We start from the raw sequence: 18,355 nt of genomic DNA, 5'->3' as shown, positions 1-18,355 counted from the left end.
CGAAAGGAGTTATATAATGTTTTATTTTGGTGTTTTTTTAGGCGAATATTGCTCGGGTTTTAAACTCCTTTCGTTTCATGTTCGTTTTTATGCATTCCATCACCACAAATTTTCACACATTTTATGAGACAAATAATGGATATATAAATAATAGGTATTCTTTAGTTATACTTGTGTACATTTAGAATTAGTGTGGCTAAGAATGTATTAATCTAAAATACCAAGCAATCGACGATCACACGGCCATTCAATTCTTCATATATCCCGAATTAACAAATCACAAATGTTATAAAAAATAACACGTGCAAATTAACTGCCCAAGTCTATTGACTAAACTAGCTACTTACTACGCCACAATGCATACTGAGCTATGAAGCAGATGATCCCCGGTGGATATATACACACTACTTTCGCGCACAAGCTACGTGCAAAACTAACTCACCAGACACAGTACTAGGGACTCCTTTATATCTACCCGATATATTCTTAGCACGCAACAAAAAAAAACCCTAATTGAAGCTATCGACTAGTCCCTCGAAAGGTCTTTGCTTTTTGTACATTTGAACACCTGGTTGTACAACACAACCAGCAATATGTAAATATGTTCAATATGTGCTCTTAAATTCACTAAAAAACTAAAACTGATTGTTTTTTTTTTTTTGGACTTTAATCGAAATGGCAGAGTACGACTCTATATGCCAGGTTGTACTTCCGAAGTTGGTGTCCCCACCAACTGTAAATTAAAACACGTGTATTAAAAATACAGAATTAAAACCAATGTACAGTTATAACTGTACTGTGTATAACGATGACTAAGCATCGAATCCCGAAGCGTCCGCTTCAGACGAATTCTAAATGCAAAGTGTGAAAACTGATTGTAACTTGCAACTTTTAATAATTATAATTTTTCACTATTCTTCTTCTTTATTTTTCTTTCCGAAACGCCAACCGACAACTGACAGCATTGATGACAAACAATTTTACAGTGTTGCTTTTTAGCGCGTAATTTCATATGGCGCAACAACTATGGGCGGCATGAAATAATAATCGACACAAGCGGTTTATCGATCATCGATTTCTTCTCTTACAAGTACAAGTCTTTAGTGTAATAAAATTGTGAAAACTTTTTTTATTCATTTGAAATTTTCTTTTACCATAAAATGATTTATACATTGAAAAATGAATTTTTTGAAAAAACCTTTCTTAAAAATACTATATTGTCAAAATTTTCCATAGAAATAAAATTTTGACAAAATTTTCTATAGAAATAAAATTTTGACAAAATTTTCTATAGAAATAAAATTTTGACAAAATTTTCTATAGAAATAAAATTTTGACAAAATTTTCTATAGAAATAAAATTTTGACAAAATTTTCTATAGAAATAAAATTTTGACAAAATTTTCTATAGAAATAAAATTTTGACAAAATTTTCTATAGAAATAAAATTTTGACAAAATTTTCTATAGAAATAAAATTTTAACAAAATTTTCTATAGAAATAAAATTTTGACAAAATTTTCTATAGAAATAAAATTTTGACAAAATTTTCTATAGAAATAAAATTTTGACAAAATTTTCTATAGAAATAAAATTTTGACAAAATTTTCTATAGAAATAAAATTTTGACAAAATTTTCTATAGAAATAAAATTTTGACAAATTTTCTATAGAAATAAAATTTTAACAAAATTTTCTATTTTTTTTTTTTTTTTTTTTTTTATATTTATAAAATTTTTTTTTATAGAAATAAAATTTTGACAAAATTTTCTATAGAAATAAAATGTTCACAAAATTTTCTATAGAAATAAAATGTTCACAAAATTTTATATAGAAATAAAATGTTCACAAAATTTTATATAGAAATAAAATTTTGACAAAATTTTCTATAGAAATAAAATTTTGACAAAATTTTCTATAGAAATAAAATTTTGACAAAATTTTCTATAGAAATAAAATTTTGACAAAATTTTCTATAGAAATTAAGTTTTGACAAAATTTTCTATAGAAATTAAGTTTTGACAAAATTTTCTATAGAAATAAAATTTTGACAAAATTTTCTATAGAAATAAAATTTTGACAAAATTTTCTATAGAAATAAAATTTTGACAAAATTTTCTATAGAAATAAAATTTTGACAAAATTTTCTATAGAAATAAAATTTTGACAAAATTTTCTATAGAAATAAAATTTTGACAAAATTTTCTATAGAAATAAAATTTTGACAAAATTTTCTATAGAAATAAAATTTTGACAAAATTTTCTATAGAAATAAAATTTTGACAAAATTTTCTATAGAAATAAAATTTTGACAAAATTTTCTATAGAAATAAAATTTTGACAAAATTTTCTATAGAAATAAAATTTTGACAAAATTTTCTATAGAAATAAAATTTTGACAAAATTTTCTATAGAAATAAAATTTTGACAAAATTTTCTATAGAAATAAAATTTTGACAAAATTTTCTATAGAAATAAAATTTTGACAAAATTTTCTATAGAAATAAAATTTTGACAAAATTTTCTATAGAAATAAAATTTTGACAAAATTTTCTATAGAAATAAAATTTTGACAAAATTTTCTATAGAAATAAAATTTTGACAAAATTTTCTATAGAAATAAAATTTTGACAAAATTTTCTATAGAAATAAAATTTTGACAAAATTTTCTATAAAAATAAAATTTTGACAAAATTTTCTATAGAAATAAAATTTTGACAAAATTTTCTATAGAAATAAAATTTTGACAAAATTTTCTATAGAAATAAAATTTTGACAAAATTTTCTATAGAAATAAAATTTTGACAAAATTTTCTATAGAAATAAGAATTTACAAAATTTTTTAAGAAATAAAATTTTTAAAAAATTTTCTAAAAAAATAAAATTAAAAAAGAATTTTCAATAAAAACAATATTTAAAAAAAAAATGGACAAAATTTTCTATAGAAATAAAATGTTGACAAAATTTTCGATAGAAATAAAATTTTGACAAAATTTTCTATAGAAATAAAATTTTGACAAAATTTTCTATAGAAATAAAATTTAGACAAAATCTTCTATAGAAATAAAATTTGACAAATTTTTTATAGAAATAAGAATTTACAAAATTTTTTAAGAAATAAAATTTGAAAAAAATTTTCTAAAAAAATAAAACTAAAAAAGAATTTTCTCTAAAAAGAAAATTCTAAAAAAAAAAAATTTTTAAATTTTCTATAAATAAAATTTTGAAAAAAAAAATAAATAAAAATTTGACAAAATTTTCGATAGAAATAAAATGTTGACAAAATTTTCTATAGCAATAAAATGTTGAAAAAATTTTCTAAGAAATAAATTGTTGACAAAATTTTCTATAGAAATAAAATTTTGACAAAATTTTCTATAGAATTTTGTTTCTTGTTTTTGTTTTGTTTTGACAAAATTTTCAAAAAAAAATTATTTTCTATAGAAATAAAATTTTAAAAAAATTTTCTAAGAAATAAATTTTTAAAACAAAATTTCTATTTAAAAAAAATTTTACGAATTTTCAAAAAAATAAACAAATTTGACAAAATTTTCTATAGAAATAAAATTGTGACAAAATTTTCTACAGAAATAAAATGTTGACCAAATTTTCTAAAGAAATAAAATTTTCTGCAGAATTAAAATTTTGACAAAGTGTTTTATAGAAATAAAATTTTAACAAAATTTTCTATAGAAAAAAAATTTTGACAAAATTCCTTAAGAATGAAAATATTCGATAAATTTTTAAAATTTTTTTGAAAGAAATTTTAATAAAAATTTCTTTAGAAATAAAGTTTGCCAGAATTTTCAAAATAAAAAAACAAATAATTTCCAAAAATGGCTTTAGAAAAAAATGCTGACAAAATGTTTAATTAAATGAAAATTTTGGAAGTTCTATCTTTTGAAGTTAAATTTTGACAAAACTTTTTTTAAAATTTTAATTTTGAAAAAATATTTTGGAATGAAATTATATAAATTTTTTTTAGATATTGAAACTATGGCAAAATTTTCTATAGACATAAAATTTGAAAAAATTTTTTATTTTAAAAAAAATTTTAATAAAAAAAAATTTAACAAAATTTTCTATAAAATGTTCAAATATTTTCTATGGAGATTTTTGACAAAAATTTTGTCAAAAATACTTTTCATTTGAGCCCCATATTTCCATAGTCGGCAAACATGTCCGGTGGGTGTGCATGGGCGGCCACTCAGTGACTCGACCCTGAATATATATATCTGATTAATGTTCTACTCTTAAATACCTCTTATTTGAGCCCCATATTGTAATGATCAGCAAATACGTCCTATTTGAGTGGCGTTATGGGAGTGGGGTGGTCCCATAGACACTTTTTCCCGAATATTGATATCAGATTCGTGCTTTACTCCCAAAGACCTTTCATTTGAGCCTCATATTGCTATTGTCGTAAACTTGTCCTATTAGGGGAAGGGCAGTTCCCAAACGTTTGGTCCCACATTTGGATATCAGATTCGTATTCTATACTCGAATAGCTTTTATTTGAGTCACATATTGCCATGGTCAGTAAATAAGTCCTGTTTGGGAGGGGTTTTGAGGAAGGGGTGGACCCGCAGAAACTTGGTCCCACATTTGATAATACAAATACCTTTCATTTGAGTCCCATATTGCCATGGTGGGTAAATATGTCCGGTTTTTGTGAGTTTTGGGGGTTGGATGGTCTCCCAAACACTTGGTCCGACAATTAGATATCAAATACGTTTTCTAATCTTAAATACTTTTCATTTAAGTGTCATATTGTCGTGATTGCTCTATATATATATATTTGTTAGGTTTTGGGGGTGGGGCGTCCCTCCTAGGTTCCCCATCCGAAATTTGAATAGGCTATGTTAACATACACCTAAATCAGTAATCGGCTACCACTAGCCGCACCGATATTGCATAAGTAAGCTCGTAGTCCTATGTGTCCTGTTATGATACCAAAAGCTATACTGACCTCCTTCTTACTTCATTTCAGTAATAGCCTCTGCCTATCAAGATCCGGATCACCCCATAGGATTTCGCAGTCTTGAAGACTGTTTCGCAGTTTCACGTCCTCAACTCGGACTGCGTCTACCCGAAAGGATTCGGGTTAGTTTATTGACGACAGTCCTCTGACCTTTACTGCCAAATGGTCTGCCCTTTCATTCCCCCTTACTCCATTATGGCCCGGCACCTAAACGATGCGGATTGTGCCATTCTCAGAGAAGGCGTTAATCTCATTCTTACACTGCAAGACTGTTCGTGAAGAAGAACACACAAAATTTCGCTTAAATCGCAACACCCATCTCTGAGATCTGACATTTCTGAAAATTAGGGTAAAGATGTCGTGGTCGGCCGTGGTCGAGGGTCGGCCGCCCTTCAGATATTAAAAAATTAAGTACCCTATATTCCCCACGGGTCCATAATGCACCATCTGTGGTGCATTTGGAGACCAAAAACTCTTGTCCCTTGTTGATCTCATCGGTTTACACCTAAGGAGGCAGTGCGTGCGAGAACGACCGGCTGAGGCTGATTTTGCGCATCACGCACCACTCACAATAAGGAACTTTGGACATCAATAGGAGAGGTAAGCTAAATTTTGAGTTTTTCTTTAATTCAGGCCTGCGTGTTTGTAATATTGGTAATAGAGATGATATACATAACTTTGACGAATCTTGATGACACTATTTTAAGGGATTGAAGTGTGTCCGAGGAGGACTCAACCATACATATATCTTCTTCTATCAGATGTTGTTTCCGAGCAATGACTCACAACTGCCCTCTGATATATTCGGGAAAGAAATCGAAACCTGTTTGGTGGAACGGGGACTTTAGGAAAGTCTCCTTAGGCAGACTACGAGGAGGCTCTGGCTGCTTCTGGACTGGGGCCTGTGTCGGACATCCTTAAACAAATACAAGAGCTAGGTGAAATCGTCCAAGAAGGTGGGTGAATGCGTACTCCAGGTTCCGCAAATTGCTTTCCTAGGATCCAAAAACTCTTGGAAGCATTCTAAGGGGTGGCAAAAACTGGACTGAATCTAGCTCTGCGACGCACTTCCCTGGGACCTCAGAAGTAGCCGCTGAGTTAACTAACCCGGATGATAGCGATGTCGCTCTGACACGACAAAGTGCTGAGTCCATGTCCGTGGTCAAGGACATGATAACGGAGGTGAGGATAGACTTGGCGGTGTATTCGTTTAAATACTATAAGTCAAAGGGACAAGATGGCGAACTGCATGCTATGCTGCAAAGAGCAGGACCGATTGTCATAGGACTCACTGAGACGCTCATTGGAGCTGCGTTTAGCTGGGCTATGTACCGACTGGTTACCATATCCGCCTATGATGCCGAACGCCTGGGTTCAAATCCCGGCGTGAATATCAACAAAATTTTCTGAGGTGGTTATTCCCTTACTAACGCTGGCTACAAGTGGTGTCACTATGCGGCACACCGTTCGGACTCGGCATAAAAAAGAGGCCTTATTATTGACCTTCAACTTTAATAGTACTGCACTCATTGATATGAGAGAAGTATCCCCTTTTCCTTAATGGAATGTTCATGGGAAATTTAGTTAATAGCATGTATCGACTGGGTGGCGGGAGGTTAGATTATCAACGCATCACCGGCAGAGTGCTCGATATGGAAGATTGTAACTAGAGGAACTTTGCAAATAAGATTTTTATCTCCTCAATTGTGGATTTTCGCAATCAATGGGACTCTGAGATTTTTTAAGAGTGTGAGAGTGAAGGTCACTACCTACGTGGATGACGTCGTCATAATGGTGGGTAGCCTTTTCCTCTCTACTATTACGGACCTCGTTCCGAGAGCTTTGATGGGCGAGGCCCAACGGGCTTCACATAAATTCAAGAAAGACTGAGCTGGTCCTTTTCTCCAGAAGGGACCTGTTCTGAATGAGGGGGACCTACCGCTCTCTTCGGATGCCAAGTACTTCGGCGTGATTTTTGACACTAAATTGGAGAAGAAACGCCGAAGGAAGGGTCAAAATGGACTGTCGCAATCCGAAAGGAAGGGGTTGGGGCCTAAGGCCGGGATGTTTACGGCGGTCTTTCGCCCAATTCTCACTTATCTGTAGTAGCACAAAGCCTTGGACAATTGTGCCCTTCGTAGAATAATCGAGAAGGTACAGGGTACCGCGGAAGTGCTAATCTCTGAGACAAGGCAAAGTGCCCTGAGAGAGGCGCCATTCTCGATATTATGCCTTTGCGTCTATATGCTTGGTGTTTGGCAACAAAGACCGCCATTTGACTGAGGAGGGAAGGTAGATGGCGCCCCTCTTATTCAGGCCATTCTTCTGTTCTGTGGGGACATGGTGTTGCGCGTGGCACGATGCTATATTCGGCACGACTGATTATATACCAAGGAAGTCCTTCCTTGTTGTTGATGGCTTGGAAGTCGTTTTCCCGAAAAGGGTTTTTTGGGTTGTGGGCACCCCACCCTTCCCGGGACCCTCTGTATACATGGATGGGCCTAAATTGGATGGGGGCTCTGAAGCAGGAGTCTTCATTGAATTTCTTGGAATCGAGGATTCTTATGGACTTCAGGATGGGTGCAGCCTTTTTCAGGCGGGGGTCTTCGAGATCTTGAAGGCACTGGAGACAATGTTGCTGCGGGAACGGCGGCCCAATCAGACCGTCTCGATATAAGTGGACAGTCAGGCGGCGCTGAAGGTTCTGATGTATGGCAGCGTGATGTCGAAACTAGTTAGAAGATGCAAATAACTTATCCGAACCATGGGAAAGGCTATCACGATTTGCTGGGTTCCAGACCATCAAGATGTGACGGCGAACGAAGCTGCCCAAGACCTGGCCAGGAATGGATCGTGGATTGCCGCGAATCTTGATATGGAATCAGTAAGACCTCCACTGTACGAGCTTCTTGGTAGAGTAGACGCCTTCTACTATGACTGCGCGAAAAAGGCATGGGCCTGCGCTGTAGGTTATAGAGTGCCAAAGGCCCTGCGTCCGATTACTTCACAGAGCAGTTTTATGCTGGGGCTGAAAAAGCATTATTTAGGACTGCTAATAGGAGCCCTGACTGATCGTTAGATTCGTACTCTACCTGTTCGTAAGCCTGTTCATCCAGTTTAAACTATTGAGCACTTTAGAATTTGTAACCTATTGAATTGAAATTTATTATACGCGGAACAAGTAAGGCTTAAATACGGTCTAGATTAAACCATAAATAGATATAGCTGCCATATAAACCGATTTCAATTTGCGAGCCCCTAGAGCTATATCCCAATAATTATTATAGAGGGAGAGAATTTCGGCGTAGTGCGAACCATGAACTGTATGAAGACGTTGGCATAGTTAAACGTGTCAAAATTCTAAGATTACATTGGCAAGTTCATGCTGTCAGAATAAATGAAGAAGCTTCAGCTAAGAAGTCCAGTTACAGCTAAGAAGAAGGTAGGTGGTAGATATTGAAAAAGGAACGCAGAAGATCTAGACGCTTAGAAGTCCTAAAGTTTAACTGAAGGAACACAAATGTACTTACTTAATTGGCCACTACAGACTGTTTTGTCCAATAGACAACTTTAAATAGACTTTCAAGTGCCTCGATCTTTTGCGCATCTTCTCCAATTTTTGACACTAAATTTTGAGATGACTTTCCCCACTTGATCTTTCCATCTGAGTTTTGGTCTTCCCATTTCGCCTGGACCAAAAGGTTGATATTCAAATTGTCGTCGGATTATCTTCGTTCGTTCTGAAAACATGACCTGGCCAGCGTATATGTTGAATTTTCATACGCTTGACTATGTCAATGTCTTTATACAGCTCGTGGCTAATACGTCGCTGATATACTTAGTCAACGCAGATCAAACAATCCAAGTAATGCTTCATATGCATTCGCAAGTACTAGAACCAGTGTCTGGTATAGTGTGGGTTTAGTCTGTCGAGTGGTATTCCTGGTTTTACTTAAACCTAAGTGAGTTATACATTCGTATAAATTTTTGACAATTTTAAACAATAATTTTTTTGGTATAAAATAATTGTTATTTATATATGTATTAAAAAATATAGTGTTATATATATATATATATATATATATATATATATATATATATATATATATATATATATATATATATATATATATATATATATATATATATATATATATATATATATATATATATATATATATATATATATATATATATATATATATATATATATATATATATATATATATTTATATATATATATATATATATATATATATATATATTAAAGTGTTATAAGTTTTTAGGTATTCATAAAATGTTGTTGTCCTTTTACTGACAAATTTTTTCTGGGTGGATATTTTGAGATAAATGATCGACTGTTAATACCATAACAAAAAGGAAGGTATGACGTTTACAAAAAAAATAGAATCATCCACATTGCCACCATGACCACGCTTACAGAACTATACTGGGTGATACAAAATAACACCTCTTGTTGGAAAACCCATACATATTTTTTTTTTATTATTTTGATTTTGACAATGCCGTTGTTGAGTTTTTCTTTGGGTGTAATTTGTGTGAATATTAAGCAGAATATATTTCGGTGGCCCCAAGACTCGCCCCGACCGAACTTATCGATTATTTGTTATTTGGCCATCACTTCGTTACGCTACCAAACATAATCTTGATCCTCGCATATGGTATGGTTGTATTTCCTTTAATGGTGTTGCCACTTTGTTTATACCATACACAGAAAGAAGATTTTGTCAGAGTGTGTTTAAGATGTCTACATTAAATGGAGTATGTGTTGGTAGATAATTATCAACACATTTCAATAATGTATGATATGTGTGGAGTTTACCTCTGCTCTTTAATGGAATGTTTATGGGTAAATTTGCATTTGTATTTTGTGTTGTTGCATATGTATTCATTTTGATTAAATGAATGAAGGTAACTCTGTAATTTTTATGACGCCATTTTATGTTTTTTTATATTTTTATTAAAACTGCAACACTTTGCCTGAGTCATAGTTATCATCTCTCATCCGAACCAGTAGAGGGTAATAGACATCTTTGTTTATCCCAATATATTATATTGAACTCAGAATTATTATTGCATCACAAATCAATTGCGTTCTTTTTTCTGCAATTGGTGTATTGGGTACCATGGCGAAACAATTAAAGGTGGTCTCATTTGTTCAACAACCACAAATCATATTGTGCAATCCGCCATCTTGTCATCAAGCTGATCGATGTTTTGCCAACACACACAAAGAAAATTGTGTGCGTGTGTGCGTAAATGAGCAGAGAATATGCGAGAAAGAAGATAACAACAAAGAGAATGCAAACAAAAATCTGACATCTTAATACTGTCAAACGTGGCCGACTGTTAACAGCTGTTCGCGTGAGACCACCTTATTAATTGTGCCTTGATTGGGTACATGGTTTCAATTTTACAATGTTGCCAATGCTTCAGTTTTACGAGCGAGGGTTAACACCAATCCAGATTAATTCACAATCTTGGTATGCATTTAACATACTTCTTATTCTAAGAGCGAGGGTTAATACGAATCCAGATTAATCCACAATCTTAGTATGCATTTAACATTCTTCCATTCTTATGGCAGGTAAAAATAAAGTTAATCGATTGAGAGTATTTTTTGGAAATGTTTTTACAAATAGTATTCTGAGAGAATTTGCTGATCTATTTTATATTGTTCATTTTCCATAGAGCCAAACTTGATTCGTATGGACATTTTCTTCTTACTTTACAAAATTTGTTATTTTCACTTCGATAGTTTTTTGTCATCCTTTTTCTTGTTTTCCAATCCGCTGTTGCTTTGCTGCTTCTTTCTTCACACACAGAGTGTTTAACTGAATCATCCCTTATTTTATTCGGATGTAGAAAATGGTATTCTGTTTGACAATCTTAGGCATGATCATTTCAACAATTTATAGATTTTTTTGCATTTACAAGAACTTTTCCCGAGGAAATGATGGAAACTTGAGTAATTTAGTTTTATTTAATTGCAGCAAAAATTTTCGACATTATCACCTTTCTGGTAATATTTTGCGGATTATAGTTTTTGTATTAATCCATTTTAATTTTTGATATTCTTGGAGTGTTTTTGCCACTTCTGTAATAGCAAGCATTTAATTTATTGTTCCTTGAAGACAGTTTATTTGCTTTGCCTTATATTTTTTTGAAGTAAGCAATTATTATTGTTCAAAGTTTGGCAACCCTTAATTTGTAATGTGAATATGCCATTCTTCTTTTCACATTGTCCGGTGTCAAAATCAATATTTTTTAACCATCTGCCATTAACCACCACTAATTGCTGTCTTATATTGCAAATACATTTTTTATTTATCAGTTTTTTTTTTTAATTCATTGATATACATTTGATGTAGTTGTCGATATATTCCTCTGCTACAATTTCTGTCGATAAGAAATGCTAAGCATTTATTTGTTGGGTTATTTTAAACTGGCTTTGTTAAGTTCGTTTGACATTGGTCTGACTTTTAAAAGGAATTCAAAATATCTTCGCCTCCATTGGAATGGTAGAGCAGCAACGTAATGTAGATAGAAGTGCATGTGTATGGATGTGTCCATGTTATTAACTAAATAATACCTAAGAAGCAAAACTCTTCGTTTCAATCATCGTTGACAGGCATGGGCAACCCAATTTTATCAACAACAAAATTTACAAAGACTCGTTCATGCGGCCGGGCAGACTTGCACACCACTTCTCACAGAACCCATCACCAAGCAGGCAAGCACAATGAAACACACACACACACGCTCACCTCGAGGTACAGAATTGACGTAATACTTTGAAAAAAGCATGTCTTCGTATTTTATGTTCTTTCCATGGTTTAACCGCAGCCTAACTTACCTCTTATGTTTTGGCTGCGTTCTATTTTGGTCTTTAATTGATTACACTTTTCTTTGCAAGCAGGCGAATTGGAAAAGTTTTCACTTTAGAAATGCAATCAATAGTATGGATGGCTACGCAAATATCAAAATGTATTTCAGTATGTATATGTACATATGCTTGTGGAGCAAAAGTGTTTCTGAATTTTAACATTTGCAGTTTCTCATTATTGATTGCCGTTGATTGTTTTACAAATTTATAGTTCTTTTATCTTGTCACATTTCTTAATTTTATAACAGGCATATACCTGCATACATGTATGGTGGTAATATTAATTTTTTGCTTTCTGTTTATTAAATTTTAATTTTCATCATCCTCTTGTTAAGTTTATTATAACCTGGTGGTATTCCAACAACAAAACCAAAAAAAAAGAAAAGACACTATCTATACGTACATTTTTCGTTCGTCAATGTCGAAATCCAAATCTCAACTGAATCATAGTAATGCCTAAACGTAGATATTGTGTCAGGGCATCGTCGTTTTTAAGTTCTCGTGTATCGGTCGGCCATTCGTTCGTGACGATGGCTTCGTGCTTCTACTCAGCCAGCATGAATGCTGGTACACACACTCACACACACACTGGGGGCGAATTGATTGCACCCAACAACTCATTCCCCAAGTCATTTTTCTTATTTCAATTCGCCGTGAATATCAGTTAATACTTGCATGGGCATGTGTGTGTGTGCGATTCAGCAGCTCGCCTAAGTTCTTATACAAAAAAATGCATAAATAGCAGAAGCAGCAGGAAAATTTTTTTTCAGTTGTTGGATAGCACTTGGGTAGAGTGGTGTGGTCGTCTAGTTTATTGCTTGGTTGGTTAGGCGGAAAGGAGGCTTGTGTACGTATATATAAAAGGATGACAATGACTAGTTGTAAAGGCAAGCATAACATTGCGGTGACTTTAAATAGCATCATAATTTTGTTGTTCGTAGGTAAGTACATGAAATCATTAGAAATAAGCTTATATTAAAAAATATGTACATTTAAGTGTATTAAAGCTTACTATTTATATGCAAATAAAATACTCTTGAAAGTGGACAAAGAGTATATAAATAACAGGAATTTAATTTATCTCAAAATTTGACAGCAAATTTTTTAAGATGTTGATTATTTTATTTTTTAGACTATTTCGTCCAATGCTTTCTATTCAATTTATTATATTATTTTTCTTGAAAGCAAGCGGCTCAGCCGATGAAATCTAAATAATACAATTTATAGCTAAAAGAAATGAAAGAATATCGGAAGCTAAGACTGCCGAAACCCTATATAAAAGCATTACGCCATAGTTTCCTTCACGGAAAGGAAATATTCGATATTTAGGCTGTGTGCTGATTGATAGCAAAGTTGTAGGGTTTGTAAAAATATGACGTTTAGTGTGGTGAATAATTTTGAGGAGACAGATGCAAAGCAAATTTTGACGTTTATAAAGCAGAGTTCCATGTTGCCAGCAGTGAATAGATACGCAAGTCTAATTCAATATACGAGCGGTAATTACTAGCCGCTTACACTCACATATTTATTTGTTTATGATTTATTGATGATTTTGTTAAATACAATATAGTATATATTCACATTGCCATTTGAAAGTTGATGATAAACGCTGCACTGTTGCAAGAAATTGGCTAAACAAATTTTTTTTGTTTATTTCTCTTTCGTGACGAGCTTCATGATCGGAGATTGCAAATGGAAAAGGAAGCCAAAGATAGCAACACACACCAACCACTATGGGACGAGTTTCGTCTTTGGTTAGAAGACTTTTCAACCATATTAGGTTGATGGCTTCAAGGGCCGTGCGTTGGCATGTTGTATTTGAATCGTTTTAATTACGAAAACGAATTTATGCTACAATTACCACAGTAATCACGCTCGACAACCGTGTCTATTAGCTGTACTTTTTCTCAATGCATGTGTTTTTGTGTAATGACAGAATTTTTTTTGTGGCAATTACACTTTTTCCATAGTACACATGACTTTGTGCATCTGTTGGAAATTGTATTGATGGATTCGAACGCTAGACAGCGGAAGCCATCAATACAACTTCCAACAGATGCACAAAATCATGAGTACTACGGAAGAAGTGTAATTGCCACAGAAAAAAGTCTGTCATTATACAAAAACACATGCATTGGGAAAAAGTACAGCTATGGAGTAAGGCACGTATATAGGGTTTCAGCAGTCTTAGCTTCCGATATTTCTTTTCTTTTTGCTGTACATTTAATTTTCTTTTATTTTACCGGCTAAGCTGCTTGCTTTGAAGAAAAATCAAATAATTACCGACAACTATAAGTTTGACATTTGCTGAAAAATTTTGAGAGCTCAAAAATAACTCTGTTATTATCATTCTCTTTGAAAGTTATGGGTTTTTTTTTTCATTCAAAAAATGCCTAATTTTCTAAGAATGAGAAGTAGATTAATATTATATTTGCAAATAGCCATTTACTAAGGCAACGAGATTTGAACATTCCTTATGGTAATTCCCGACAAAAGCGACATCTACGTGTTGTTAGAACATTTAACACATTTTTCGAATTTGAATCTACTGACAGGGTTGCAACTCATCAGATTTTTTTTAATTTTTTTTTATTATTAATTCAAATTAAAAAACATTTTTTTTTTCAATATTTTATAAATTCTCATTTAAATTTTCATCAGATTTCAAAGTTTTGTTTCTTTGAATTCAAGTTTTAAAATTTTTTTTCCAATATTTCACAAGTTGTCATTGAATTGCACGTTTTATATGCGTTGTCAATGTCAATATTTTTATAAACTGTATAACCTTTAAAATAGTTGAAATGAATATAATTTTTCGTTTAATATATATTGTACTTGATGTACATAACATCAATTAGATGGCAACATGATTATTTAAATTTCAATAACAGCTGAAATCACGGCAAATAAAAATGTAACACACTTTTAGGCTGTAATTGAAAACGTTAGATGGCAAAGCTGTATTTTAACGGTATTATCTACAAACTTGTATATGTCGATGGTACGCCCTTATCTACGAAACGGATTTATCTACTTAAAGCAGCCTATCTTACCCCGCTAGAGTCGAGCTAAATGTAATTTCTAATTTTATCTTCTAAAAAATAAATTAAAAAAAAAATTACGATAAGTATACGCACACATGGTTTTGGTCACTTGAGTTAACTTTTGCAATGATGGGGGGTTACCTTATTCGTCATTCCCTTTATAACACCTACAAATATTTCTCCAAAAGCTTAAACTCATCGAAAAATATCCGTTAATTATAACAAGAAATGTGGGTTGACAATTCGTAGATAATTTTGTTGCTATTTTACCCAGATTTTTTCTGTTAAAGCAAAACGGTTGCAACTTTAGAACAATAATCCATTTGAATTTTAAGAAGAAGGTCGCAAACATGACAGCTCTAGTGATATGTTAAACAGTTGGTTGAGCAGTCAATATCTTCTCAGACTGCCAGACGCCTTAAAATCTCTGGAAAATGTATTTGGGATTTAATCCGGATGATGAATTTAATCCAGATGAGGCTTCAAGAATGAGCTAAAATCTGTATGTCGCCAGAGGCATTAAAGCTGATTCCTCGAGGTAAGACCCTAACGGCAACGGATGAAATATGGTCACAAATTCGGGGCTATGAACGCTCTAAGATAATGTGCTGCAAGCTAAACTTGGAGAGGTTGCTGTTGTAGGAACAGTCAAGAATTATCCGGCATCGATCCACTATGTCGGTCTAGGTTGAATGGGTAGCCTCGGAGGCCAATCCGGCCCATTGTGACACCCTGGTAAGTAAAATAAATAAAATGAAAGACAAGGTAAAAAATATGATCATGAAGTACGAGCCCGCTGCTCCGACCCGAAGGGGAGATATAAAGACGACAACATATGAGAAATACAAGAGATATAAAAATAGAATAGGAAGCAAGGCCCTATACATCACGCAACCACGCGAGTGGTTTCCCGGTCCACACTTATTCAAGCATTCCCACTCCGAGCGCCCAGCATTAATACTCCGCGTCCACGCATGAAGGAACGCTTGTTTACGATTTTACCGCGTCCCTCGTAGAAACAAATCCATCTTATCCACGTATCTGAGGAGAGTTCTCAGAGACACATCTGCAAGATCACCGAAATCGGAGAAAACCCTCATACCTAGGAGAGAAAGCCTGTGTTCCTGTAGACTCGGGTATAAGCCGAACAGATGTTCGTTCGTATCATGCTCATCAAGATATCGTCCACAGTAGTCGTTGTGCGAAAATACAATGCGCTCAGCCATATGGCCTATCACACAGTGTCTGGTTATGACTCATTTAATCACATTCAGTGACTCCATATCAAGGGCCAGAAACTCCCTTGTCCTCTTTCGGTTGACAGCAGGCCAGAGTGTTCTGCAATCCGACATCCATCCACCTCGTCGGCGCCTCCACACTGGTCATCTCCTCTACCATGTTCAGTAGTTTGACAAAAGGCACACTTTCCTGGCATACCCGTTCATTTCCCAGAACACCGACCCAGCCTAGCTCTTCAACCCAGCCTTCCTCGAATTCAAGGCTTTTAGAGCCGCCATACTTTCCTCATATTTCCTGAGCTTCGAAGGTGGGTAAGTCCATCCTCCAAATCTCCTTTGCCGGCAACGTAGTAACACAGACCTCTGCTTGAAAGATCGTACACTCGTACTGCAACTAACTGACTCCATCCTGAAGCTGTCAATGAAGAATGAGGTCTCATCCACCTCAAACGCAGCATCCGCCTACAACTCCTCCCTTCCGGGAAAGCGAATAATAAGCAACTTCTCTCGAATTGGTCTCGGGAGCAGGTAGTCAGTCTATCCCCTGCAGCCATGGCATCCAGAATGGAGCAGGGTCTGAGCGACATCAGCAGTAAAAATTGAAAATAAAAGAGCATTTAAGAGCAGGGAAAAACTTCCCACACATCAATTAGTGTTGCCCGATGCAAGTATAAGCTCAATGATAAGCGACCTCCTTTTTATAGCCGAGTCCGAACGGTGTGCCTCTTTGGCAGGAAATTTTTTCAAGGCAAAGTATTTCGCAAATGTCGCCAGCATTAGGAGGGAACAACTACTGCCGAAATTTTTTCTGATGTTCTAGCCAGAATCCAAACCCAGACGTGCAGCTTCATAGGCGGACCTCTGCTCTACGGTGACCTTAGCGGCACAGCTCCGAATATAGACGTGGACTGGTTGTATATTGAGCATTGCCTCGAATCCCGCCTTCGGTTTGGGTTTTTACGCCCCCCGTGATACCGACGCAGGCCAACTTTTGAAACTCTTCTCCAGAGCCTTGCACCATACCTGTGCTATTTATAACATCACTGGTCTAAAATTCAACGTGTACATCAGGCAAACTCCCCACTTTGTACCGAACATCCTTCTGCAGGAGTAGAAGGGGCATATCGCCTTTCGGCATCTTTCCCCCATTTTCTTTTTTCAGGACAGTTTAGATTGGAAAACTGGACCTAGATATATCGCCTCCTTTGATATCAGAGGCAGAGTGGTCTCTTTTAAAGACGGGAATCTAAAGTCCGGTATAAGAGCACCAGCTCCGTCTTCCTTGAGTTAGTCCTAAACCCATTTCTCGTAGACCATCTCGATAGCCTCCACAGTGACATTTCAATGCTTCAAATCAATAGGAACACGTCTTCTGCATATGATGTTCTAACCAAGATTCGAGCCCACGCGTTGAACGTCATAGGCGGACCTCTGCGCTACGACGACCTTAGCGGCACAGCCCTCAAGAGGGTTTATATTCAGCATTGCTTCGAAACCGGTCTTGGGTGTGGAACTTAATGTTTCGTGATCCCGAAGTAGGCCAGTATCTATATCTTTTGAATCTCTTTTCCATAACCTTCCAAACAAATACAAATTTTGCCCATGAATTCCACTAAGGAACAACCTTCCACCACACCAATACTCCATTTGGCGGCACTGGCCTCACAATGGCCGCGTACATCGGGCAAACTCCCCACTTTCTACCGAACATCCTTCATTAGGAGTAAAAGGCACATATCGGCTTTCGGCACCTTTCCCCCATATTCTTTTTCGAGGACAGATTCCAATGGTGCACTAGGCCTAGGTATATCGCCTCCTTTGACAACAGAGGCAGAGTGGTCTCGTCCAAATACGAGAATATAAAATCTAGTATCATATACCTCCGAATCAAGGGCACCAGCCTCGTCTTCCTTGATTTAGTCCTTAACCCATTTCTCGTAGCTCATCCTTATAGCCTCCACAGTATCATTTCCATAATCTCGCTGATCGTCGACAGAATACTGCTTCGAATCAATAGGACAACGTCTTCTGCATATGTTGTTCTAGCCAGAATTCGAGCCCAGGGGTTCAGCGTCATAGGGGTTGTAGGGGTTCAGCATTGCCTCGAATCCCGTCTTCGGTGTGGAACTTAATGCCCCGTGATCCCGAAGTAGGCCAGTATCTGTACCTTATGAAACTATGCTCCACA

General features: G+C 34.8%; 1 protein-coding gene across 3 annotated transcripts in view; it reads right to left on the bottom strand.

Moving 5' to 3' along the window:
• Positions 1 to 12,329, bottom strand: part of LOC106090632 (uncharacterized) — a 32,840-nt gene extending 20,511 nt beyond the window's left edge. For 2 of the 3 annotated variants that reach the window (XM_013256901.2, XM_013256903.2), the window contains exon 1: positions 443 to 625. The gene's annotated coding sequence lies outside the window, so the exon portion shown is untranslated. Of the gene's footprint in view, positions 1 to 442; positions 626 to 12,288 lie in introns of those variants that run through there. The other variant, XM_013256902.2, reaches the window with a different exon arrangement.
• Between the last annotated feature and the right edge of the window lie 6,026 nt (positions 12,330 to 18,355).

This window comes from Stomoxys calcitrans, chromosome 4, assembly GCF_963082655.1.
Source record: "Stomoxys calcitrans chromosome 4, idStoCalc2.1, whole genome shotgun sequence".
In the NCBI taxonomy this organism is placed as follows: domain Eukaryota; kingdom Metazoa; phylum Arthropoda; class Insecta; order Diptera; family Muscidae; genus Stomoxys; species Stomoxys calcitrans.
Note: the sequence above shows the minus strand (reverse complement) of the source record. Positions and strands in the feature narration are given on the sequence as shown.